We start from the raw sequence: 25,742 nt of genomic DNA, 5'->3' as shown, positions 1-25,742 counted from the left end.
TCTCGGCCATTTACTATTATGACACGCATACTTTAAGTATGTATGTATATTGAAATGGGTATAATTGCTCGTCACAATGTGGATGAAAGCAATTTATGAATTGGTCTCCTTCACATTCCTTAGGCAGCATGAAATCCAGCGATGACTTTTAATTGTTTTGTCACTCCGCCTATCGAAAACATGAGATCTTAATGGTAACATGACACACAAGATTGCTGCGATGACACAATGGTGACAAATTATTGACAAAATACCTTAGTTGGCGCCTCCGCCATCCCAGATGATACAATCGTACAACTGCTCAACTTATCGGTAAACAGTTGCACTTGCCGCTTCTACAAACCACCGTCGTACGCTTGTTCCATGCTCTTATCTTCCCCATCAATTCCCATGACACCTTTGCTAAGCAAAGCTGACACGACCAGCAGGCCAGAAGCTATGCTGGAAAGTCATTTAGAAAATTATTACCTGAAAGACGCGACGAAAAAATTGTCTTCTAGAATGTAAGCACTTGGAATGCATGCATGTTGTGTTGTGATCTCCAATCTTACAAAGTAAAAGCCAATCTCCGAAAAAAGAAAGAAAGAAATCTGGCGTTGCATGTGCACACAGGTGAGAGGCGAACGGCAGCCACGACTGCAGCTGCAACAGCATTGCTGATCCAATATCGCTAGCAAGATCAAGCGTAGAAAAAGTCATTAATTCAAAATGTGTCCATTCACTTGACCGACCGCTGGATTTGGGTTTTTTCGGAGATTTCGTTGCGGACGCCGACGAGTGTCTTCAAGGGAGCCATCGACACAATTGCAAACATTTACCATTTGTGCGTGTGTTGGCTGCTTGCTGAATGGCAGTCTGAATTGCGGTGACAGAGGTGGTGAGCAGTCGCCGACTACGCGGAGCTAGAACAAAATGGACCATTTGGAATACGCCCAATAGAAAGCCATTGTATTGGGCGCGTTCACCAAGTATACGAAGTAAAGAATAAACAGGTCGCGACCAAATAGTTGTGATCGTTACTGTTACTTTTTTCAGTGAGCTTGCACAGCACGAAACTACATACAAATGAATGTACAGTATTTCTCGCTTATAAGCACCCCAGTTTTAAAAATTTGCCGCTTATATGCAATAGGGAAACTGTTTAAATATACACAAAAAATGACGACATAAGCACCGAAAAATTGGTCATCTTCCTTGAAATATGATTTGAAACTTATCCCTACAAAAAAATGTATGCTTGATGATATTAAACAGTACTGAAGGGTCTTTCAAAATTGACTTATCGTATTAACGTAGAGAATAATGCTTAGATGGTACCTTTTTTATGTCATCTTTGATTTTTGTCGAGTAGGTAGGTGAACAGTTACACGCGTTAAAATTAGTTAAGCTTATTATGAAAATGGTCGATCTTTAAGAACAACATGTCGCAAAAATCGTGATTTTTTAGTGGAAATATTCGTCCTAATTAGTTAACTATTCAAAGGTTGGTGAAAAGATTTCAAAAGATTTAGTCCAGTCATGAATTCACCTTTTAAACGCGTTTGAAGAGATCTTCTTCAGCTCTTTCAGCGAATTCTCCTTACTGGCCTCTATCGACTTAAAGCGGCGTCCGCGGAGAGTCAATTTAAGTTTTGGGAAAATAAAAAAGTCACAGGGGGCTAAACCCGGTAAATACGGTGGTTGTTCGATGATATTTGTCATAGACAGTACGTTATCATGGTGCAAGATCCATGAGTTTTCTTTCCACAAATTGGGCCGTTTCCTACGCACATTCTCTCTCAAACGTCGTATAACTTCCAAATAATATTCTTTATTTACCGTATAACCATTTGGAATGAATTCCGAGATTCCGAGGGCACAACATCATGATAATCAAAGAAAACAAGTAGCATGACTTTCACCTTTCTCCGACTTAGACGTGGTTTTTTGGGTTTCCGCTTATGTGGATAGCGCCATTCAGCCACCTGCTGACTGGTTTGCATGCCAGACTCATATGCCCACGTCTCATCACATGTTATACTCGTAATGCGCTTGATAAAGCACATTCGTCAAAGGCGTTCTACAACCCGTTCAAAACACAAAATTTAAGACAAATTCTTTGTTCGATATTTTTATCCATAGTGAAAATCGCAGAGCACACCTGCGGTTGACTGATATAATTAAATGCCAAAAACAAGCTAATTCATAGATTACGCTCAAACTCTGCTACACTATAGAGGACAGTTGTATCAACATTCCAGCAACAAAAAATTTAGACTTACTTGTATGTGTAACGCGCGCTTTTTAAATGAACAATTCCCGATATTTTTTTGACAGAATGTAGTATTTTCACTAAATGCATCGAATCTCATGCATTGTAGACGGTGCTTATATCCGGGAAACACTGCACTTATTTTTGTATATGTTTGTACGAGTTTCCTTGTGTGTATGCAATAACTATGGCAATAAAACACCAAACAAAATTCCGAAATAGACGATTAGTCTTCCGATAATTTATTTGTGATTGACGGAAACGAAGCAGATACAGTCGATTGCAAATGAACAGATGGACACTACTATACATGCGGGCGTATAACGGGACAGATTTAGGATCAGCAGCAGTATAACACATTTATATCTATGTAATTACTTTTTAGGAGGATGGTTCCATGTGTAGAAGTCCCCGCAAGTGGGGAAAGTTACTGATCGCCATTCACTTGGGAGTGGCCAGGACGATTCTTCTACATATGGTTCAAGCAGCTCACAACGTCCGGGATTAGCCCACGTATCCTCTGGTTAGCTTTCGAACACCCGTTCGGGAGTGAGCTAACGTGAGAAGGCGAAGCATCCCAGCATAGCTGGTTGTGCGCTGGGTTTGGGACCCGCCACTTAAAAATCCCCCCCAATGAAAACAGCAACAAAGCCTCGGATGAGAATTTCCAACACTGATGACGACCCCTGCAAACGAAATAAGGAATACGATTTGAGGGCATGCACCTGGAATGTCCGGTCCCTTAATAGGGAAGGTGCCTCTGCCCGGCTGGTTGATGTCCTCGTAAGAGCAAAGGCTGACATCACTGCCATCCAAGAGATGCGATGGACGGGGCAAGGCAAGAAAACCATAGGACCTTGCGACGTCTACTACAGCTGCCATGTAAAGGAGCGCAAATTCGGTGTCGGATTTGTTGTGGGAGAGAGACTTCGTCGCCAAGTACTGTCGTTCACTCCGGTGGACGAGCGTCTCGCAACAATCCGCATCAAAGCCCGTTTTTTCAACATATCGCTAATTTGCGCCCACGCCCCGACGGAAGAGAAGGACGATGCGACCAAAGATTCCTTCTATGAGCGCCTGGAACGTTCCTATGAGCGCTGCCCCCGCCACGACATAAAAATCGTGCTTGGCGACTTCAACGCCAGGGTGGGCAAGGAGGGAATTTTTGGTCCCACAGTCGGAAAATTCAGCCTGCACAACGAAACATCCGGTAACGGACAGAGGCTGATCGACTTCGCCGGGGCCGGAAACATGGTAGTCTGCAGCACCAGATTCCAGCATAAAAAAATCCACCAAGCTACCTGGCTGTCCCCTGATCGAAAAACGCGAAATCAGATCGATCATGTTGTGATAGATGGAAGACACGCTTCTAGTGTATTAGATGTACGTACGATCCGAGGACCCAACATTGACTCGGATCATTACCTTGTTGCAGCCAAACTGCGCACACGCCTCTGTGCAGCAAAAAACGTACATCTACCTACGCAAAGAATGTTCGACATCGAATGTCATGCTGCCGCAGAAAGAAAGGATGCCGCCTATAGAGCTACGCTGCGATCGGCCGCAACGCGAGCCATGTGGGATCGCTACAGAGAGCTGAAAAAGGAAGAGAGACGTATTATCCGACAGAAGAAACGAGAGGCCGAAATACGTAAGTGCGAGGAGCTTGAGATGCTGGCCAATAGGAACAACGCCCGAAAATTCTACCAGAAAGTTCGGCGGCTTACAGAAGGTTTTAAGACCGGGGCGTTTTCCTGTAAGAACAAAGACGGCGATCTGGTGACTGACGTACAGAGCAATCTTAAATTATGGAGGGAACACTTCTCGAACTTGTTAAACAGTGACAGCTGCGCATGTCGTAGAGAATGTGAAGATCCCGATACCCCAATCGGTGACGACGGAATTGTAGTTCCGTCACCCGACCATGACGAGGTGAGAATAGCAATATCACGGCTAAAGAACAACAAAGCCGCGGGCGCCGACGGACTGCCGGGTGAGCTATTCAAACATGGCGGCGAGGAGCTGGTAAGGTGCATGTATCAGCTCCTATGCAAAATATGGTCGGATGAAAGCATGCCTGCCGATTGGAATTTAAGTGTGCTCTGCCCAATCCATAAGAAGGGCGACCCTGCAATTTGTGCCAATTACCGCGGGATTAGTCTTCTAAATAATATAAGGTTTTAGCGAGCGTATTGTGTGAAAGGCTGAAGCCCACCGTCAACCAACTGATTGGACCTTATCAGTGTGGCTTCAGACCTGGAAAGTCTACCATCGACCAAATATTCTCAATACGCCAAATCTTGGAAAAGACCCATGAAAGGAGAATCGACACACATCACCTTTTCGTCGACTTCAAAGCTGCATTCGACAGTACGGAAAGGAGTTACCTGTATGCCGCGATGTTTGAATTTGGTATCCCCACAAAACTAATACGGCTATGTAAGATGACGTTGCTCAACACCAGTAGCGCCGTCAGAATTGGGAAGGACCTCTCCGAGCCGTTTGATACCAAACGAGGTTTCAGACAGGGTGACTCGCTGTCGTGTGACTTCTTTAACCTGATGTTGGAGAGCATCGTACGAGCCGCAGAACTTAATCGCTCAGGCACAATATTTTATAAGAGCGTACAATTGTTGGCGTATGCCGATGATATCGATATCATCGGCCTTAACAACCGCGCTGTTAGTTCTGCCTTCTCCAAACTGGATAAAGAGGCAAAGCGAATGGGTTTGGTGGTGAACGAGGACAAAACGAAGTACCTCCTGTCTTCAAACAAACAGTCGGCGCACTCGCGTATCGGCACCCACGTCACTGTAGACAGTTATAGTTTCGAGGTTGTAAAAGACTTCGTTTACTTAGGAACCAGCATTAACACCGATAACAATGTCAGCCTTGAAATCCAACGTAGAATCTCTCTTGCCAACAAGTGCTACTTTGGACTAAGTAGGCAACTGAGCAGTAAAGTCCTCTCTTGACGAACAAAACTAACACTCTACAAGACTCTCATCATGCCCGTCCTGACGTATGGCGCAGAAGCTTGGACGATGACAACATCCGATGAAGCGACGCTTGGAGTGTTCGAGAGAAAGATTCTGCGCAAGATTTTTGGACCTTTGCACGTTGGCAACGGCGAATATCGCAGACGATGGAACGATGAGCTGTATGAGCTTTACGACGACATAGACATAGCGCAGCGAATAAAGATCCAGCGGCTACGTTGGCTGGGTCATGTCGTCCGAATGGATACAAACGCTCCGGCTTTGAAAGTATTCTATGCGGTACCAGCTGGTGGTAGTAGAGGAAGAGGAAGGCTTCCTCTGCGTTGGAAAGATCAGGTGGAGAAGGACTTGGCTTCACTTGGTGTGTCCAATTGGCGCCGGCTAGCACGAGGAAGAAACGACTGGCGCGCTTTGTTAAACTCGGCCAAAATCGCGTAAGCGGTTATCGCGCCAATTAAGAAGAATTACTTTTTAGAAACCTGTGTGTGCAGGTACGGATAAGTTCAAAACCGCTTTGAAATGCAGGAGCCGCACTCTAAAATTCATAACCGAGAATTTTTCTTTTAATCTCATACAATTTAAGAATTTTTCCGACAAAATTTCTATTTAGGGGCAAGGCAAATATAATGGTATCACTGATCCTATTTCTGTTCAGTTTCGTAAAGTGTCTTTTAAGTTCCACTTTTTTAATTCAAATTAAATTTTTCATGAAATTTTTTGCAAAGTGGCTGCCCTATGTCCTTAATAGTCTCACGAATTCCATCTTTGAGGTCCTGAATCGACTCTGGGCTGTTGGTGTAGACCTTCTCTTTTACGTGGCCCCGAAGAAAAAACTCACAAGGTGTTAAATCACAAGATCTCGGTGGCCAATTGAGATCACCTCTTCGAGAGATAACACGGTCCGGAAACTTTTCCTGTAAAAGATCAATTGTTTCACTGTTGTGTGGCACGTAGCGCAGTCTTGTTGAAAATAAACGTTGTCCAGATCAATATCATCAAATTCCGGCCATAAAAAATCGTTAGTAATCTCTCGATAGCGCAATCCATTCAGCGCATAGTACCTGTTATTGGAAAATCCTTTATATAAATGAACAGAAATGGTATTCTGGGACTTTGTTTGATAAATATCACAGTTTGAAGGCGCATTTTCAATGAAAATGTTTAAGAAAAAATTGTTTCTTCATTTTGGTGTTTCACGGAAATTCGAACCTACGTTCTCTCTGAATTCCGAATGGTAGTCACGCACCAACCCATTCGGCTACGGCGGCCGCTCTTCATTTAGACAACAAATAAAGGTACAAACAGTCGATTCAGGCATGCAATACAAACTTAAGAGGCCCTGCATAGATGACCTGATAGAACATCAACTGGACATGGCAAAACCACCGTGTAAGATTAAATTGAACAGTTTTTTCGTACCGTTAAAAACTTTAATGCTACTGCACTTGCAATGTGGCGCGGCGTGAAATGTCAAATGATTTAGAGAAGGAGAGTGGTGTCAAACATTAAACATATTTCATGAGGTGAGAATAGCTCGTGGGGGTCAGATTCGGTCGATTCGCTCGAGAGAGATTTACTTTGTTCGACTACTTCATAAGGATGTCCTAATGCCAAGAAATCTCACTATTGCAGCACAGATAGGAAAACTTTGTAAATAATGAGATAAAAATGCCGGTGGAGATCAATTATGAACTACAAGTACAAAGACTTGGATTAGGAGTACAAGGTAAAACAGGAATATCTTTTCTCTAAGTTGACCATGACTCGGTTGACGTTATAAGCTTGATAGCCGATTTCCTATATACATTTTCATAGGCGGTCAATTTCCTTTGCCAGAGCTTCTCAAGAAGTACCGTAAGGAGATCCCTCATGTATTTGTTGAAACTGTCAAATTGGAGCCTTGCATTTAAAAATAATATTGGGGCAAATTTACGAAAGGATAAGGAAACGTGGCTACAGAATTGGGTAATTAAAATATACGAAATATGCCTCATGTGCACTCGTATTGGTTTATTAATCCATATTCTTCAGGAAACATCTAGTTCCGAAAATAATATTCGACTGCACTTAGCTTAAGTTCATTCTTCGGTGCTTTTGATTCATTGATACACTGAAAGCAGCAACTGCTCTTTTGCCTTATGAATGCAAGCACACAAGCATGCAGCTCGAACTTTTTGCTCGCCACAGTTGCTGAAGCTATCAGGTGCGCTGCAGCTACTAACAAGATCCATGCATGCTCATATGCTTTATGCTTTCAATCGCATTCAAGCCAGGCAAACATGTGAACACAAGCGAGTGTACTGCAATCGGCTCGTAGTTCTGGCCAGACGGTGTTTTGTGCCCAATGGGCTTTCCATTCATGGGTTGGTTGCGCTGCTGGTCTGTCCGAATACTTGGCTGTTCGACTGCTTTATGCACGTCCATAAGTGCCTATTCAACGTCCCGTCTGTCAGCAGCGGACGAACGTGTCGCCGTCAGCGTTTTGTACATTTGTATTTCCACAAAAGTAAGAAAAACAAAGAAAAAGTAGCTGCAAAGCATTGGCCCAGTCTGGCGTGGTTTGTGTGCTGGGGAGCGGTGTTGCTTGGTTGTAGACAACATTTTGTGGCATGTGGCGTGTTGGCTGTGCGCGTTGTAACGCACGTTTTCGCGAAATTCGATGCTGCTACTTATCGTCAGCGCCGCAGTAGTTTGGATAGTCGTGTTTTCCGCTGCTGCTGTTGGAGCGGTTACGGAATTATGCACAAGTGTCGGTCAGGCTATTCGTCTTAATGTTATCTTAACAAGAGCATCTTAGAACGTGTCCATAGATTCTATGCGGAACTTTGTTTCTGTAGCTTCCTTGCTTTCGGTACTTAGCAATGCTCGTATTAATGTAATTTGAGATATATAAGTTTGTAATCATTACTCTAGGAGTACTTGATAATTTTTACAGTTTCCTATGGAAAGTATTATAAAGAAACTGAAAGCATCAAAAGGAAGACGGCAATACGGCAATGCACATCAATTCTTCCTCACTTTAAATATAGATCAACATTTCTATTTTCATAGCACAACTCGATCTTATCAGAGCTATCGCGAATCAATGGCGAATTAAATTACAACTCTTAGTTTCGGGCGCATTACTATTCGATTAAGTTACAAATCACAATGAAATCACCACTCGAAGGCTAAAAGGGCGTTTATATGAAAAGAGTCCGTGTTCCTATGCGTTGGCAAATGGTGTTTGGAATGAAAAGTGCAGTAAAGATGATTCCGAAGCCAAGTAATTGCCCCAAATAAAAGCATTTTCTAAGGAGAAGGAAAAGGCGCCGTCGATGCATCTACCAGCTTTGTAATCAAGTACGATATTTCATTAAAATTACTTAAATTTGGAAACACCTCTCCGATTTGGTGGCCCAGCTTTGCGCCACAAACGCCTAACACATATGCATATGTATGTATGAGGTAGCATTGAAGTACGGCGACCGCACCAGGGACATCACACCCTGAAAGCATGTCATCACATAAATTTCACTTTGACTTTTAGCCGCGACCGCCTACTAAATTCGTCTGGCCAAACCGTCAATTAACGCAATGTGGATATTTGAAATGGAATGGGAAATGTTGTTGGCTAAGGAAGCAGCTTGGCTTTGTGTGACTTGGTTTATGGACAGCTGCTGGGCGTCTTCGTTTAACGGATATAATATAATACTAGGATTCTTCGTGCCATGGAAATGTATGTAGGGAAATGAAAAAGCGACGGCGTAGATGGCAGAGAGACAGTTCCGAAAAAAACGAATCGACTAATTGAAGCAAAATGTCAAGAAATTTCGTATAGTGGCGCCAGGGCTAATTTGTTTTTGTATGCATGTGTGTGTGTGTACACGCGACGAGGCTCATAAGTGATTACAATTCGGCCGGTCTCGAGTTCGAAAGCCACTGCGCATACAAAAATTAGTGATTTTCAATAGCCACTCGGCAGTCAATTATAAACCTTTGAGTGCATTTCTATCACGAACTTTTCATATGGCTTTGAAAGTGGGCAGAAGCGGGGGATACCTTAATATAGTAACTAATAAGGGATCTGCATGTGCGCCAATTCGTTGGCAACTTAGATTCGGTTAAGAGGGTTGCTAGCTCGTCTATTCTAGCTTGGTGATAAAAACTTTATGTCTCACTAGGAGTCAAAGGACAGCCAGAAGATTCGCCACTCGACTCTCACTCCTGCTCTCAGAGAGTACTGCCCAACAAACCGGCATGCACGAACAATGGAACAACATTTCTCGTTCTCTGCGTACCGCCGACGAAGAAGAAATGGGATTCCGGCGAGCCCGAAAAAACAATTGGTACGACGAGGAATGTCATGCTGCCGCAGAAAGAAAGGATGCCGCCTATAGAGCCACGCTGCGATCGGGCGCAACGCGAGCCATGTGGGGCTACAGAGAGCTGAAAAAAGAAAAGAGACGTATTACGAGCTTGAAATGCTGGACAATAGGAACAACGCCCGAAAATTCTACCAGAAGGTTTTAAGACCGGGGCGTTTTCCTGTAAGAACAAAGACGGCGATCTGGTGACTGACGTACAGAACAATCTTAAATTATGGAGGGAACACTTCTCGAATCTATTAAACAGTGACAGCTGCGCATGTCACCGAGAATGTGAAGATCCCGATACCCCAATCGGTGACGACGGAATTGTAGTTCCGTCACCCGACCATGACGAGGTGAGAATAGCAATATCACGGCTAAAGAACAACAAAGCCGCGGGCGCCGACGGACTGCCGGCTGAGCTATTCAAACATGGCGGCGAGAAACTGGTAAGGTGCATGCATCAGCTCCTATGCAAAATATGGTCGGATGAAATCATGCCTGCCGATTGGAATTTAAGTGTGCTCTGCTCAATCCATAAGAATGGCGATCCTGCAATTTGTGCCAATTACCGCGGGATTAGTCTTCTAAATATCGCCTATAAGGTTCTAGCGAGCGTATTGTGTGAAAGGCTGAAGCCCACCGTCAACCAACTGATTGGACCTTATCAGTGTGGCTTTGGACCAGGAATGTCTACTATCGACCAAATATTTACAATACGCCAAATCCTGGAAAAGACCCACGAAAGGAGAATCGACACACACCATTTTTTCGTCGATTTCAAAGCTGCATTCGACAGTACGAAGAGGAGTTATCTGTATGCCGTGATGTCTGAATTTGGTATCCCCACAAAACTAATACGGCCTTGCAATATGACGTTGCTCAACATCAGCAGCGCCGTCAGAATCGGGAAGGACCTCTCCGAGCCGTTTTCATACCAAACGAGGTTCCAGACAGGGTGACTCGCTGTCGTGTGACTTTTTTAACCTGATGTTGGAGAGCATCGTACGAGACGCAGAACTTAATCGCTCAGGCACAATATAATATTTTATAATAGTGTACAATTGCTGGCATATGCCGATGATATTGACATCATCGGCCTTAATAACCGCGCTGTTAGTTCTGCCTTCTCCAAACTGGATAAGGAGGCAAAGCGAATGGGTCTGGTGGTGAACGAGGACAAAACGAAGTACCTCTTGTCTTCGAGGTTGTAAAAAACTTCGTTTATTTAGCAAACAGCATTAACACCGATAACAATGTCAGCCTTGAAATCCAACGTAGAATCTCTCTTGCCAACAAGTGCTACTTTGGACTAAGTAGGCAACTGAGCAGTAAAGTCCTCTCTCGACGAACAAAACTAACACTCTACAAGACTCTCATCATGCCCGTCCTAACGTGTGGCGCAGAAGCTTGGACGATGACAACATCCGATGAAGCGACGCTTGGAGTGTTCGAGAGAAAGATTCTGCGTAGGATTTTTGAGCCTTTGCACGTTGGCAACGGCGAATATCGCAGACGATGGAACGATGAGCTGTATGAGCTTTACGACGTCATAGACATAGCGCAGCGAATAAAGATCCAGCGGCTAAGTTGGCTGGGTCATGTCGTGCGAATGGATACAAACGCTCCGGCTTTGAAAGTATTCGATGCGGTACCAGCTGGTGGTAGCAGAGGAAGAGGAAGGCCTCCTCTGCGTTGGAAAGATTAGGTGGAGAAGGACTTGATTTCACTTGGTGTGTCCAATTGGCGCCGGTTAGCACGAGACAGAAACAACTGGCGCGCTTTGTTAAATTCGGCCAAAATCGCGTAAGCGGTTATCGCGCCAATTAAGAAGAAGAAGAAGGAGTCAAAGGAAAACATATATGTAAAGATTATTTATTTATTAAGCCAAAGAATATAATAGATTCTTATAGACTAAGTAAATTTATTTTAAGGTTAATAGGCATTAAAAAAGGAAAAATCTACTCTTTATAATAAATATTTAAAAAATTTCAATAGGTGATGTTTTGAAAATGAAAAATCTATCTCAACAAATTTCGATTTTATTTAACTCAATAAAGAGATTTTGAGAGACCAACATAGAAGAACTCCGAACTACGAAGAGCTCTGGCCGGAATATTAAAGAAAATTCTTTCAAGCAGCACCAGACACTCAACTGCACCACGGATCAAATCAAAAAAGAAATACAAAAATAATATTATTGTCTTGTTCTCGAATGGTTTTAGTTAATCAATTTCATCGCGCTTCATAGGTAGAGATAGAATCCGAAAAGCGTAAATTACACAACGCGAAATGTAAGAATACTTTGTGCATTCGTTCGAAACTAGCAGTATGGAACTATACGGAGACCAGGGGAAGGATCCATGTGCAAGTTTGTCCTGATACAATGCGACAGGATACGATTAAACGGACAATTTTGGAAGCACTTCCTAAATATGTTCAAAATTTCAACCATTATCAGTTATCACGGCTGTAATCCCACTTTTAAAGTTTTTCAGTTGTAGTCGAGTTGATCTAACCGGTCCGAGTTGAACGCTCTTAAGCAATACCTTAGCCGATTAAAGATTATTAGATTAGTATTTTAAATTTAAAAAAAGTTACTAAGGGAGATGGGCCCCTGTACGCGACTTGGGAAATTCTAGCTACACCTCAAACTGCTCGATACACAAAATAAAACCAAGGTGGTATCAGTCGAACAATCGCTCGCTTGCTTATGTTGTGATTAAAATTTTAACATTCAAAACACCAAACTGCAAAAACAAAATACATATAGAGTTTGCTTTCGAACTACTGCTATCATCTTGTATGGATTCGGCTTGCATAAAATGAAATATCAAATTCATTTTGTGTAAAAAATTCAAATAAATCAGAGAACTTAGGGAGGTATAGAACTTCGAAAGAATTTAGTAAGGGCAACTTGGAACCTGCCTGTCGATATGGAAGAAACTTTCTCATCAAATTTTTGATAGATTCTGCTGTGAGAGAAGTTTGTGGAACACTTAATCACCAATTGTATAGCATTGAGTCACAGGAGACACGGAATCCCGGGCTCGTACCTACTAGAGGATGATAATTTACAAATGCTCGCTTCTAAGAAGCTGGCTCGATTGTTCGCAATAATAAATAATTAAAATTAAGCTCTTAGGGACGCGCAATAGAGCAATCTGTTCGTAGTGCACGCAGGCCTTGACCTAAACTGTACCACCATTTACCATACTTTCAAAATACATTTGCCTCTGATGAAGAATGTTAAAGAATCTCACTCAACAGATGGATATTCTCCATCACTGTTTAAGAAATCAAAGTAATGTGCCACGAATTTTCGGTATGTTTGATAATTTTTAAAAAATAACTAAGGGAATTCAACGGCCTACTGTAAAAACCAGTGAATTTCTTTTCTTTCTTTTCTTTCTCAATCAGTAAAAAATTGTGTTAAACAACGTTCGATTAGTTTTGCTCAAATTCGCTGATTTCAATTTTGTTTTCCTTTTTCTTTCTTGCATTACTGTGCAGTCCACGTCTGCTCTGGAGAGCAAGTCGCCAATTTTTGTGGAAATTAGCTAACAGTAAATGCCGATTTCGAGTTTTGCTAAATTTTCTGAAATGTTGGTAAATAATATTTATACGAAAAGAAGATTAAACGAAGAACATACGCAAATAAAGAAGCACAATAGCTCCAATTTAACAGTCGTAAGGCCACAGCTGTTTAATGATCCTAATCCGACAATCCGCCACATGAAGCAATCTACTTATACATGCATTTAACTTCACCATATGTTGTCCACTCGAACGTACCGACTGTCCAGCCGCGTTTACCACAGCGGAACTGACCATGACCACATGCACATCCCCTCTCTCTTCCCCGCAATACATAGTTATTTCGGAAAATACTTCACCGTGTGACAGGCGTTACCAATTTTCATATATTTAATTACCTTAATTATCGTGTTTTACACAAAAAATTGACTAAATTCCGAATTAGACCTAATGACAGTCACTCTAAGCATGCACACAGAGCAATGAACACTCAAAAGCGAAAACGACGACCATCGACTGTCAGCGACGGAAGGTCGAGCGTCGCGTCCGCAGTTGCGTGTGGCCGTAAATCGATAATCGGTCGCTGTAATCGTGTCTGCAGCTACTCAGCAACTGCAATCAACGCGGCATTACAAACCGCAGGATCTAAGTTGTTTAGAAGCATCAGAGTGTGAGTGCGATCGTGTATGTGCTGTGGTGGAAAGTATGTATTTCCGCATCTGTTTGAGAATTGTAAATTGAGAAAAAGATGAAAAACTGCACAGTTGCACACATGTCGAAGATGCCCACGCTAACAAACGTACACACCCACGAAGCCGTCAGCCACAACAGTATTTGTGCGCATGGAAGTGCGCGTTGTGATGAAAGTGGCAATGTCGGTGGTTGGTGGTTGGCTATTGGCGTTGGCGACCTCCACATGACCCTTGTCATCAATTTGTTTGCTTACTGTTTCTGTCGCTGTTGCTGTCTGCGGCCGCGTTTGGTCGACCACCAGCCCCAGACATCCCAACGTTGCTTAAAATGCTTTCGGCCACTTATTTAGCGCACTGCCTGGTAAAATTTGCAATTTCGCATTCGAGTACTACGGCATGGCTCTCGCCTTTTCTTGCGCGTCTCCACCAATGGCTAAAAAGCCGCAACGGCAGCAGCAGCAGCTCAAATTCCATGATCTTTGACTTTGAAATTTTTATTTTCCAACTTTGTTCTTATTGTTGCTTTCAATGGTTTTAGCGGCTACGAGCACTGAGTGAAATAATAATGTTGTTAGTTTTGTCGAAAGTCTCTAAATGAATGGATGTCTCAATGAGGATGCAATATGGATTTCTTTGTAAAAGAATTTGAACTACAAAGTTGTTGCAATACCCGAAGACTACATATCAAATTATTTTTTATACATTTCGACTTCAATTGTCATTTGCTCACTTCTATATGCATTGCTTCATGGGACAAATATAAATATAATGTAGACCATACCAATGCTTTTATGGATTCTGGACTTCACTTTTGTTTGTTGTGCTCATACCTTTTTGTGGTAAAATCCTATAGTAATTCCTTCGTGGTTTTGGCCATGACAATGAACACAGAATATTGGCGCCATGTAAAACATTTATACTTTTGTTGTTCTCTTCTCATATCCTCCGTTTTCAAGATGCTCATTCACTTTTTACAAGTCATGCACTGGTTGCTACAGATGGGTTTTGATTAAAGTTTTCTTTTTGGTGATTTGGTGTTGGCGTAGGTTAGTATTCGGTGTTGGTAAGCTGTAAGCCGAAGGTAGCGGCAATTAATTTATTTGGGCCGCAACAGCTCACGGCTTTCATATGCGGCAAACTTGAAAGTAAATACAAAATACAAAAAGATTAATTAGGTCTTTATAAAAAAGTATTTGGACAGGATGGTCAGAGCTTAAACGAAGTTGTCGCGTTTTTTTTAATTATTTACTGCTGTAAGCAGAATAGAGAAGCACTTTCTAATAATTGTTTATAGTAATTAAAACGAGGCGAGTATATACGCGATAGATTTCACCTAGATGAGGCGCGAATGTATGTTGCGAAGCCTTGGAGGTCATGGATCATCATGGATTGTAATGAGAGGGAGAAGACGTTCCGAAAGATTCTTCGCTGCCACCCAAAGTACATTCCAACCAGTGGCTGTGCTCAAGAGAAAACTTGAACGACAAGTCCACAGCATAGTATGTATATTCCATAGCCATCAGTTATCTATGGAGCACCTTATAAGTCCAGAGTTCAGACGTGCCCAAAAGCAATATGTTCTCTTTATTGAGAACAAAAGAAATAAATCAAAACTTCATTTTGTATTACACTGCCCTTAATGTACTCAAAATAATATACAAATGTCGTTGAATATTTAATATTTAATTTTCACGGTAGGTAACAGAAGAAAAGAAAACTAGGGGCTATATGTATAAATTTTATTAAATTTGAAGTATTTATGATTCTTTAGCGTATAGAAACAAAAAAAATTAGGATCAACCTGAATGCATTAGTAATTGTTTTTTGCCAAGTCATCAGTGGTCTGCCTCTTATTTTCGTTCCTTGTGGTGGGTTGTAATAAAAGTCATTGTTAAGGAGGAGCTTTTGGCGAAAATGTGGAAAAATGCTCAATAAAAAATAAAAGAATCATGATGGACATTCTTTTATTTTTTATTGAACTGTTATTTTTAAACAAATATAAAATAAGTTGCACTAGCTACTTATACAGTGACAGGTATCGGCAAAATATTCTCAAGGCCATGCACATGTTCTGGAAAATGGAGAAAAAATTTCATTTAGTGAAACAAACGGTGGAAAATCAGCATGTAGATATGTTTCAGATCAATTATTTCTTCTCACAATTCACGAGACACATCTCATTCGTACGTTTTGATGAAATTTCCTACATATTTTCAAAACAAAAAAATGTTCATCTATTTTTGGAATTGGCCCAAAACGAGAAGCTATCGTTAAAATTTTGCATGCCAAGAAATTGCTTAGAAATTCATATAGTAACTGAATCAACGATCACTAAAAAAGTATTTCTCTTAAAATCGGTTACGCCATTATAAAAATTTTTTTCTTTCTCGTTGAAAATTTTTGTATAATTAGTTTTCGTGGTGGAAGGGAGCGATGAGGAATCTTGTGGCCACTGTTTTGCATTTTAGTAGAATACTATCCTATTAATGCCTGGAGATCTGCAAGTCGGAGAGTAAATCTCCATGATTTTCAGCTTCTACGCTAATGACAATGCCTCTAGCTTGAAGGATGACTTTCCTTTAATTTAAATAAAACTTTCCAATGGAGACGTCAACACTAGAAGTCTACAAGGCCAGACATATAAAAAGAAACCCTCGTAGGCAAATAAATAATAGGTCTATCGATAAGTTCATGCGGTTTTACAACAGATGGCGTAACTTGATTATTATTCCATCGATCCACATTTCCAAACATTCATTGGAGAGCTACTGTCGTAAGGCACAAACGTCAGTATAAGTTTTTTATTTGAAGCGTAAACAACAATATTTTTACCACACTTGAAAATGTCGAATTTCGTGCCAAATAATGTGTTTTTGCGGGGAATTTTTTAATATGAAGAAAAAAGCAGCCGAAAGTCATCGTATCTTGGTGGAAGTTTATGGTGAGCATGCTCTAGCTGAGCGAACGTGCCAGAAGTGGTTTGCACGCTTTAAAAGTGGTGATTTTGGCTTAGAAGACGAAGAACGCGAGGGTGCGCCGCCAAAGTTCATGGATACCGAATTGGAGGAATTGCTCGATCAAGATCCGGCTCAAACGCAAGAAGAGGTTGCAAAAACTTTGGGAGTTGATCAATCAACCATTTCCAAACGTTTAAAAGCCATGGGAATGATCCGAAAGGTAGGCCATTGGGTGCCGTATGAATTGAAGCCAAGAGACGTTGAACGCCGTTTTATGGCATGCGAACAACTGCTTCAACGGCACAAAAGAAAGGGTTTTTTGCATCGAATTGTGACTGGCGATGAAAAGTGGGTCCATTACGACAATCCAAAATGTCGGGCAACGTATGGATACCCTGGCCATGCTTCAACATCGACGTCGGCGCAGAATATTCATGGCCTGAAGGTTATGCTGTGTATCTGGTGGGACTAGCTGGGTGTTGTGTATTATGAGCTACTGAAACCGAATGAAACGATTACGGGGGATGTCTACCGACGACAATTGATGCGTTTGAGCCGAGCACTGCGAGAAAAACGGCCGCAATACGCCGATAGACACGACAAAGTTATTTTGCAACATGACAATGCTCGGCCACATGTTGCACAAGTGGTCAAAACATACTTAGAAACGCTCAAATGGGATGTCCTACCCCACCCGCCGTATAGTCCAGACCTTGCGCCATCCGATTACTATCTCTTCCGATCGATGCAACATGGCCTGGCTGACCAGCACTTCCGTAATTACGATGAAGTCAAAAAATGGATCGATTCGTGGATTGCGGCAAAACCGACCGAATTTTTCACAAAGGGAATCCGTGAATTGCCAGAAAGATGGGAAAAAGTAATAGTAAGCGATGGACAATACTTTGAATATTAAATTTGTAACCATTTTACGTCAATAAAGTTTCAAATTTCGAAAAAAAACCGCACGAACTTAAACATAGTCCATTATATATATGCAAATACATACCTATTCATCTAAAGTAGTTCTGTAAGTTGGCGATATTATTTATTCCAGCCTTATTTTTATTAATAAGACAGGCAACTTTCAGTTCATTAAATGTTTTGTAAAATTATATTCAATAAGTTTTCCTATTTTTTAATTGGATTGTAACTGAATTTTTAAGTACTTCAGCCACTGCTTCTATTTTCCTACAACCCCATCCTTAAACGATTCTTAACCTCTCCTTCTCTAACTTACTTGTTAACTAAACTTCTATATTTATTCTATAAAAATCTCTCCTTTGCCTTCCATTGCTCTGGGCTTAGCCCGCATATTACCTGTATACGATCAACACATGCGAACGAGTTGCCTATCTTCGAAGTTGAATCTCTGCACTGATCGTGGTATTCACACACTTGCGCAGAAATGAATCATAAAACATGCACGGAAATGGAATCAAAGTGAGGAAATTATGCCATTTCAAGGTGAGATAAGTTACGTGCCCCTGCAACATAGTACGCGAGTGTTAAGCCACGGACGCTGATGCACAGTAAAGTACCTTCACATTTAAAGCCCGCATAGCCGCAGGGATTTGCAGAGCGGGGCAGTTTGCGTACGCATAAAAACAATTTGTCAAAAGTGTCAAAATGCGGCCAAGATATTGAATTCTACTTCGAAGATGTATCAGATAGTACGGCGGTTCCCAGCTCTGCGCTCGAGCGGATGTTATTGCGGGCGAGCGACGACGGGGGCGCAAGGCATCCAGATTGGCTGAAATGCTGTAAGGCGGTCGGCCTATCCCTGTGCTTATACATATACACATACATACGCAAATATAATATGTGGTGTAGTTGATCGGCCAGCTGGCCAACAGTTTAACTGACCGACGAAGTGCGGATATAATAAAAATGCAGCTTGCCACTTTCGACTAATGGAGTTGGTGTTGGCGGCAATGACGGTAATGGCAATCGTTGCTGTTGTTGCTGCTGCCGTTGCGGTGGTGGTGGCGATGGCTATAACGGCAATAACGATTGGTGGCAGCTGTGACGTTCAAAAGTTTGTAAATACATGATTGTATGCGAGCGTGTGTGTGTTTGAAGGCAATGCGCGATATGGCGGCGTTTTTCATAATTTCGTTGTACAAAACACTCCACGCTCCATCTCGTCGCTAAACGCTGCCTGGCAGTGTAATCGCATACTAGTACATGCACAGTATTTCCAATTTTGCTTTCATTCGCCGTCGCCTTCTTTCGGATTTTGTGCTAAAGTTATTTAAATCCATTTGGTATCTTCCGTGTTTTTAATGTTTTTATCGTTATTGTTGTTTTATTAGTTGCGACAGCCGGTGCTGATGCTGTTGTTGCAGTGACTTTTGTTGTTGATTCTCTTTGTTTGTTGGAAATAATGATGATCCAGCAAAAATCCAATAACGATCAACAACAGCGACAGAAACAACACAACAAATTGACGATGGCGACGATGACGATGACGACGACTACGACGACGACGGCGACACGCACTCAGCGGCGGACAAGTGATGGACAGAAGGTTGACCGCTGCGTTTGCCGCATTCTCTTGTAGATTATTGTTTGTTTGGTGATCGACCATCAGCGATCGGGGATAGGCGAGCGCTGTACGCGTTCGTTGTTCGTTGTCGTTTGTATTCTGTGCGAGATTGCCATTTGTTGGGCAGTGAAAACTTGGCAGCAGGCGCACCAATCGCAGGTAAACTATGTCGTTGGGCGCAAGGACCCGCGGCGGGGACGCATGTTTAGCCGATGGAATTGAGTTGAGGGGAAATTAGATTGAGATTGAAAAACGTCGTACACAGTGGGACGACTGGTGATCTTGCCTTGTCTTGTTTCGTCTCGTCATGGCCTGGTTCGTCTTAGTTATGGTTGATGCTCGATGCTTGATGCTTGATGGTTGATGGCTGTTGTAGTTATGGTGTTTTGCTGATGGATTTGTTGTTGCAATAACAACAAGTGGTAGAAAATTACAATAAACCGTGGTATTGTTCGTAGTTGTTGTCGTTGCCATTGTTGATTATCGTGACGAAGATGACGCGTCAAGACTTGTGACCGCAGCGCAGTATAGGGCAAGAGCAGTGTATGATGGCAGCGCGGGGAGCTGAATTCCGCTTATTGTCTTATTATTGATGGGCAGCAGGCGTCATGTGGTGCGACCTGCGTGTTGCAATTATGGCGCTTCGAACGCGTTGGTATTTCGGGCAATTTTCTTCATATACCACCTCTTCGTTCCTACCCCACTGAGCTACACAAATAAATTGAGCACAGACAATGTACGTAGTACTTGTGTAGCAAAAGCAGCTCCAACTTACGCTTCGGAAGGTTATAACAAAAATCGTCGCACAAGTAACCGTACATTCACTGCCGAATTTTACCTCTGTGGCGTTGTGGCGTTCGAAAATATACTTTCTACTAAGTTTTACATTTACTTTGGCTTTCCGCTTCGCTTGCACAGCGCAGAGATTACCATCAATACACCGCTTGAAAGTATCGCTGCCATCAAGTCATCCGCACGGCACTACCTTGTCAGACGCAACAACAAGACTTTTTATTAACTATTTATATACGCTCGAATTGGGATCGCATATAATTAAGACACTTTTACGCATGCGCACCTGTTTGTGTCGCATTCGCTAGCCTTACACTGTCGCATCAACCCTAATAAAAGTAGCAGAGCGGAGCAGCACTTCAGTAGTATCCGCCCCAAAACATTGACTACCACGACGGTCTCGACCACGGCGACCGCACACTTGGCTCATGTTAATAAAATTGTCGCAATATTTCATATGCTAATTACACAGCAACAACAACATGAAACAACAGTGGCGGGGCTCTGAACAAACTGAGGAGTCAAGAAAAAATTTCTCAGCGGCAAAAAGTGACAACAACGCGACTCAAGACAGGTTACAAGTCAAGCGGGATAATCGGCCAGCCAGTGTTACAGACAATGGACAGTGGACGGTGGATTGCCAATACGTACCATACCCCAGTACTGCGATGATTGTTGCTGGTGTTTTGTAGGCATTCTGACTGCGGCAGGGGACTGATTGCCCGATCTTCGTTAAAACGTTGCACGAGTGACGCATTGATGACGTTGCATATCATAGAGAAGCACACAATTTATGACAAACGTCACATTCGCTCCGGTCCCGCTGCAGCCCTCCGCTGTGTGTGTATTATGAATGCAAATACACGTGAATACATAGTTAGGTCTGTGCATATGCGGAGTAGGCAGTGCTGTGGTTTGGCGGAAAGACAAAAACTGTGGATTTTTCCGCTCATTACTTTTCATTTAGTGCCCGGTGCCAGTTGAACTTATTCCTGCAGAACTAATTGCCGTGTTGTTGTGGCTGATTACGGCCCCTGCAACTTTTATCTGTTACCCGCATATTGACCACTGTTGTGAGGAAAGCGAGTGTGTCACTTTAATAAAAAGACGAAATAAGAAGATTATAAGACGTACAATAACAAAGGGCTGACAGCCACTTTTTCTCAATTCTATAGAAATCAAAGAAGGTGTATTTGAATAGTAAAATAAATGTATTTTCATGTTGGGTTTCTTAAAAGTTTGCTTTTGCTAAAGAGACATTCTGCCGCATTTTCTTTGGCAATCAACACTGTTATTTGTTCAACGAAGCGCAGCGGCGACCGATGGTGCAAAATGAAATACTTTCGACGATCGAAAATCGCATGTCCGGACCGTCACTTCGGCGTGAAAGCGTCAAAGCGTCAAATCAAACGGCCAACGGCCAACCGTTATGCTCAAGGCGAGGAGTGTAACGTCGCGCGACTACAAACTGAGGACGGACGCTTTCTTTGCAACATCGCGTCAAACAGAGTTGCAACAAGTGATTTCTTTTTAGCCGCAATCCAATGAACTAACTCATGAATATGTAGAAGCACTTGTCATTGTGTTTGTGTGTACCCATTCATTTGCTGTCCGTCAACTCGCATTCGCAATAGTATTCGAGCGTTCGCGTGCGGTGCGGTATGGCAGCCGAGAAGTCTTTAAACTCCAGCATTCAGTCGTGTGCAGTGGAGCGAATTGCGTTCAAGTTTCAAGCTGCAGAGATGGCACGGTCGCCCGCACCACCAACGCCGCCACTATCATTACGACCGTCACCGGCTCCACTGCCACAGCGATCCTCACGCATGCGCGCACGCCACTGTGAAGCAGGTTGTCTCGCTTTCTTGACTGCTTGACAATGTGGAAAATCAATGCGTGGCGATGTGGGACAAACCCACTGAACGCCCGCAAAATGAGAAGCCAGCTGCGACTGACTTCTCGACCGCCCGTCGTTGGTCAGCAACCAACTGTCTATTTGTGCAGTTGTCGGTTGCCATGCAGTCGCAGTGTAATCGTTCGCTGAAGCACACATATACATATACATACATACATGCATATTTAAGCTCGCCTTCACGTGCGGCGTCCCAAGTGGTAAGTGTCCATTGGTGGCAAGTGATCCGATGTGATGCGCTTGCCAACACCCCCACTGGCGGCGTCGTCGCTGTGGCTGTCACTGTCGCCGCGCGCAGAGTGATGCGTGCAATTTCATATCAACCATTTGATTTTCTAAACTGTATTTATTTATTTCTGAGCTTTTGCTTGTTTGTTGCCGTAGTGGCCGTAGTTGCTGTTTTCTGGCACCCATAAGTCGTTTAACAGTCGAGGCATTTCACTGGCCGTTGTATTTTTATTTCCAATTGCAGTTTATAATTGATGTGCATGTGCACAATTGCGTATGTGTGTGAATTGCTTGTTTCCTGCACGCTCACGCACGAATTGCACGCGTTGGTTACGATTTTAATTAAAATGTAACAGAAAATGAAACAGTACCAAGGCGATACAAATGGAAGCCGTCTTTTTTATGTGAACATCGAAATCATTTTTGCTGGCAAGAGGTATCAAAATTATGAAAGAAATTTATTCTTGCAGCAAAAGCAAGCCTCCAAGTTAAGATCCAGCTTGAAACATGTTTCTGAAAAAATCTATTCGGCATTGCCCCGATCATAGACGAAATCGAAAGGGCCACAGGAACATCGCACACTATTTTGTGATTCTATGTAAAGAGTGCGTTTGATAAACTCATCCTTACGATAGAGCAACAAGTCACATCTAGATCAAATCTGCTGCCAAAAGCGTACACAAAGATAGTAAACAAAAGATAGACAAAAGAATACTGTTAATTTGACATAAATAGGTTTAAATTTCGTCTAGAGATTACGTGGCATTCAGTATGGATCCTTTCGTGAAAATGTATGGTCCCCAATTTTCCTTTTTATTACGTTTCCATCTAAATATTACTTCTATTAATTCTCAAGAGCGTAAATTGCGATCGAGAAAAAAAAACGTTTAAAAGAAGCTCAGATGCCTACTAACCTCGAAACACCCCTATCCCTATACTTATAACTACACCGCATGAAAAAATTATAAGACCAAGATGGTTATGATGATATCTACTCATACTAAAGCAATATAAGAAAATATCCTAACATCATTTCGTTGATTGTATGTTAGGAACAGTATTGTTGGTATTTTAGTTAGGCGCAAATTCTTGTTCTGTGAAAAACGAAATAAAGACCAAAAGCGTTTGGTTTCAATTTAAAAGTGTACAATGTAAGTTTTTGCGTTAGAATTTGTATATTATAAGTGTTTTTGACCCATTTGTGGAACAACATTAAGACGCATGCCACCAATAGGAGGTGGAGCTCGGACAAACACCCAAAAAAAGGGTGTAGGCGCCAATTATGTATGTGAGTATGTAAGTGTTTTTATCGCTTTATCTCGTTCTCGTATTTATGTGGTTGTTTTGGTTTAGAAACAAACCAAAAGCAGCGCGGAAAAGCTTTGTCTGAATTTGAGGAGGGACAAATTTCCGTTCATGCATCCAAAGCAACAAAAGAATCTTTGGCAGCGAAAACAATACCAATTTTAGAACTTCATGCCTGCCAACCCAATCGAAAATATATGGCCAATACTTTCTCAACCGGTTTTTAAAAATGGAAGACAGTTTGATAGCGCTAAAAGCCTTAGAAGTGCGATTATTTTCGGATGGTCAAAATTTGATCAAAATATTAGTTTGGGGAAAATAAATCCATTATTTTTACGCAAATGGCTTAAAACTCTTTTATGGTCTATCGTTAGCTCAGAGCGATGCCAGGACTACTAACATGCCAGTCAAATTCTGTTATTTCTGTGATTTTATCGACATTTTCGACGACGGTCCTGCCTGTACGAGATGCATTTTTAACATCAAAAATACCTGAATCGACGAAACCAAAATTGCGCGTAATTAGCTGTTACAGTGCCGGCACCATAAACACCAGTCACAAATTCAGCGGTCTAGCTTGCATTTTCGCCTTTATCAAAGAAAAACTGTAAAATGTACCGAATTTTCTCTTTGTTGACTTCCATTGTTAAATACAGGGTCTCACAACTCAATGGAACAAACAAAAAACGGCAAACAATTTTTTTAGTGTGAGATGTCACCTTGGCAACGAACATAAACTTTAAATTGTTTGATTGATACTTTACGAGATATCGATCAGTACAGCCATCTACCCAGAAAATAATACATTTATTTTTTGTGATATTATAAAAAACTTCATCAAATCGATGCCTCGATGACTTCAACAAGTTATAATCATAGGAGGACACAAATTACTAACGTCCAAATTATGAACTTTCCCCAACAATTGTATGTAATATTTTTTTCGCTCTGTGTATTTTACATTTTTTAATAATTAAATTAAGTTTCATTAAATGTGGGCTCATTTCTGGACATTTTTAAAACATATGTCATTAAAAGTTTAAATATTAAAAACATAAATTAAAACTAACTAAACTGACAGTAAAAATATAAGAAACTTAGTTGGTCTTATAAATATTTCGTGTGGTGTAGGCTTATTACTTAGCTTAGGCTTAATACATAGCAGTTTTTCGCTCATATTAATGGCATAGGCGGTAAATCCAGAGATTCCAAGCCCCATTGAGTCTGAAATGTCTTAAAAGCAAGGATCCAACATCCTTATTTTGCCTTAACTAATTCGAGTTGAAATGAGCTGAATAATTAGGAACTTCTTGGCACGTACGTAATTTTCTTGTATGCAAGGCTAGAGAAATCGACGTTCAAATAGTGATAATTTCAAACTACTGAGCCAGAAATACCAGGAATACCGAAAATGACCAAAATATTTATTCTGGGCATTTTTACGGTACATATTAGTTCCCGATTGCGACCGTGAAATCTTACTGTTTGTTAATTTATTTATTTACTCCCGTTTTCCTATGCCCTTTTATTAATTAGTTTTCACGGAAACAAAAGGAGCAAACATTAAATTACCCTGCATGAAATGTTTTGCCATTTATAGCAATTTGGTTACGCTCTACACCTGCAACTCAGGCCCAATTTCGGCGTTTGTGTTATAAAATGACCGTGACCTGCAACAACTGAACTCCTGAAAGATCACTTCGAGATAAGACGTAAAAATACTAAAAACCATCAATTAAAGGTTATTATGAATAAACACGAGAAAACCTACTGTCCCATTCGAATTTAGAATTATCCACTCGATGTTTATTTAGGGGTGACAAAACGGAGCGACCGACACGTTGCGCAGCCTTAAAGCCACTGTACTTAGAAAATCTACGAGTGGCTTATACAAATGATGGACTGAAACTGCTCTAAATATGTTTTATGCCGAAACAAAAGTACGTAATAAAGTCCAGTTTACTTGAAACATATACAAATACAAATATACAAAAACAAACAACAAATATATAGCAAAATATATACTACCATCTATTTACATAGGTACATATACGTACACACACACATTCGTATGTGAATGGCCGAATGGCCGAAGTGAGTGGCACTAAATTAATTCAACAGTTGCTGTAGCATGAAATTAAACCCAACATAATAACAAGTGTTGCAGATCTTCAA

Source organism: Anastrepha obliqua, chromosome 2 (genome assembly GCF_027943255.1).
Source record: "Anastrepha obliqua isolate idAnaObli1 chromosome 2, idAnaObli1_1.0, whole genome shotgun sequence".
Lineage (NCBI taxonomy): Eukaryota > Metazoa > Arthropoda > Insecta > Diptera > Tephritidae > Anastrepha > Anastrepha obliqua.
Note: the sequence above shows the minus strand (reverse complement) of the source record.